Source organism: Carlito syrichta, unplaced genomic scaffold, assembly GCF_000164805.1.
Source record: "Carlito syrichta isolate Samal-C Ts95f unplaced genomic scaffold, Tarsius_syrichta-2.0.1 Scaffold117767, whole genome shotgun sequence".
NCBI lineage: Eukaryota > Metazoa > Chordata > Mammalia > Primates > Tarsiidae > Carlito > Carlito syrichta.
This window is the reverse complement of record NW_007061863.1, coordinates 644292-647300: the sequence shown is the minus strand read 5'-3', so window position 1 is coordinate 647300 and position 3009 is coordinate 644292. Positions and strand designations below refer to the sequence as shown.

At 50.5% G+C, this 3009-nt stretch overlaps 1 pseudogene; it reads right to left on the bottom strand.

Annotated features, from left to right (window-relative positions):
- Positions 1-731: 731 nt before the first annotated feature.
- On the bottom strand, positions 732-2140 carry LOC110594583 (annotated as a pseudogene).
- Positions 2141-3009: the final 869 nt, after the last annotated feature.

Below are 3009 nucleotides of genomic sequence, written 5' to 3'. Positions count from 1 at the left end.
AGTTGCCCAGGCGGGTCTCAAACCCACGGGCTCAGGCAATCCACTCACCTCAGCCTTCCACCGAGCCCGGCTAGGAAATCATTCTTAAAATCCTGCCTTAAAATCAGCAGACTTACCCCTTTATCTCATTGGTCAGAACTGGGGCATACAGGCGTCATCAACAAACAACAGGGAAGGGGACTATAACTGGGGCCGGCTTGGATCAATCATGATTCATGCTGTCAGCAGGGAAGAAAGAGAATGCCTGTTGTGAAGTGACCAAATGCATCTGTCTTAATATATTTTGTTTGTTTGTTTGTTTTTTCTCTGATTACAAAAGTCATATATGTTCATTATAGAAAATTGGGAAATCCAGAAAAGGATAAAGAAAATAAAATCTTATATGTCAGCCGGGCTCGGTGGCTCAACCTGTAATCCCAGCACTTTGGGAGGCTCAGGTGAGTGGATTGCCTGAGCCCGCAGGTGCGAGTCCCGCCTGGACAACTTGGCGAGACCTCATCTCTACAATAAATCAAAATGAGCCGGGTGTGGTAGCGCGCACCTGTAGTTCCAGCTACTTGGAAGGCTGAGGCGGAAGGATCGCCGGAGCCCAGCGGGTCGAGGCTGCGGTGGCCGGGTGCTGCCGCTGCACTCCAGTCTGGGTGGCAGAGTGAGACTCCAACTCAAAAAAAAAAAAAATCTTATATGCCACCACCCAGATCCAACCATTTTCTTTTCTTTTTCTTTTTTTTTTAACCTCTGAACTTTTTATTGACCTCCTGCTTCCCCAAACACAGAGGCGGGTACCCTGCTCCCACTGCCTCGCGTCTCAGAAGTCTGGTGTCATTGGTCTCAGACACGACTTTGCCATCCACTATCCTGAGGGTGGTGGTTTTTTGGATAGTCTGAATGGAGCTGCTGTTGTCGAGGGCATCACCGAGACTGAAGTCCTCCCCATCCTCCAGTAGGCGGCGGTAGGTGGCAATCTCAACCTCCAGTTTGACCTTGAAGTTCAGCAGGGCCTCATACTCCTGGGGCCTGGTGCTGGCCCTCTGCCTGGGTCTGTGACAGCTTGGACTTCAGGTGCAGCAGGGCCCTGTTGAGCTACTCCATCTGCATGGTGTAGTGTGACTCCAACTCCTTCAGCCTGTTTTCCAAGCTGGCTTTCAGATTTCTCATCGAGTCCAAGTTGATCTCCAAGGACTGCACTCACAGTTCCCTAAGTGTCATCTCAGCTGCTCTGATCTCGGTAGACTGCGTGGTGACCACTGTGGGGCTCGCCTTGATCTGCTGTGACCAATACTTGTCCAACTCCTCTCAGTTCTTCTGAGCCAGCTCATCATAATGAACCTGGGTGTCCACCATGATCTTGCTGAGGTCCTGAGATTTGGGGGCATCTACCTCCACAGTCAACCCAGGCAATCTGGGCCTGTAGGTCTTTCACTTCCTCCTCATGAATCTTCTTCATGAAGAGCAGCTTGTCCTTGAGAGCCTCGATCTCTGTTTCTAGCTGCAGCCGGGGTACATTGGCGTCATCAATGACCTTGTGGAGACCATTGATTTCGCTCTCTACATACTGGCACATGGCCAACTCTGTCACATACTTGACTCTAAAGTCATCAGCAGTAAGCCAGGTATTGTCGATCTGCAGAACAATGAGGGCATTATCCACATAGGTTGCAAAGATCTGGGCCCCCAGGCCCTTAATGGTCTTGAAGTAATGCCCCCAGTCTCTGATCTGGGGTCCCTTCTTCTCCAGGTGTTCCAGAATTCTGCTCTCCAGCCTCCAATTCTTGGTCTTCAGTTTCCTCACCCTGTCCTCGTGGGAGACCAGGTAGTCGTTCGGCTCTTGCATGGCCTCCTTCTCGCTCTGGATGCCCCCCAGGTACCCCAAAATCCCCGTGATCGGGCCCTCAGACCCCCACCTGTCCCAGAAGCTGGTAAAGTGGGACACAGAGACCCAGAGCCCGAGCCCCTGGTGCCTGCATAGATGCTGGCCGTGCTTATGATGGATGGGACGCTGGGCAGCTGGATGGAGCCCAGGGACCAGTAGTTGGTGGAGCAAGTGGTGAAGTTCATGGTGACCATGGAGGAGAGCGAGATGACAGGGCTCATGTTCTCCCACCCATTTTCTTATCCCCCTTGCACTGGTTCTATCCATCTTTGCACCCCAACCCTCCCATCCTCATTCTGCACTAGCCCTTGAAATCTTCCTCCCCTTTCTCAAACCACCTTCCATTCAGCACATGGCCCCAAACTTCTCCCTCATTCTTTTTTTAACTATGAAAAAATTCATAAATGACAGAGTAAATATACTGGAAAGGCTGAAATGGGAGGAGGATTTCTTGAGCCCAGAAATTCGAGGCTGCAGTGAGCTATGATCTTATCACTGCACTTTAGCCTAGGCTAAAACGGAGCGAGACCCCATCCCTTGATAGATAGATAGATAGACAGACAGACAGATGATAGATAAATAACAACATATGTATAATGTATGTGCACAGTTTGAAGAATAATGATGTAACAAACACTCGTAAACTCCCTACTCAGCTTGAAAAGCTACTTTGAAGCCCCATGTGCCCTCCCCCTTTGCATCTCCTCCTTTCCCTTCCTGAATTTCCCGTTGTTTATTGTAATAGTCAGTTACCACAAAAATGCCATGAATTGCCTCAAAACTCAATGAGTGTTCATCTCATGCCTGTGGTCTGCAGGTTGACTGCTTTGCAGTTCACCTAGGAGGGGTTTGCCGGGTGGTTCTGCTTTGGGTAGTGGGTGGGCTGGTTGAGCTCCAGGCTGCAGATTGGATCCAGGTCTGCTCCACATGTTTCTCATCCCTCTTGGATCAGGGTCTACTGAGGGCGTATTCCTCCCATGGCGACTCACTGAGGTGTGGCAGCCAAGTTAAACAGCACAAGAACGTTGAAGTCCGCTGCTCATATCATGTCTACTAACAGTCCACTGTCCAACGCAAGTCATGCGTCAAGACTGGCTGGAAGCCGGGCTCGGTGGCTCCGCCTGTAATCCCACTGG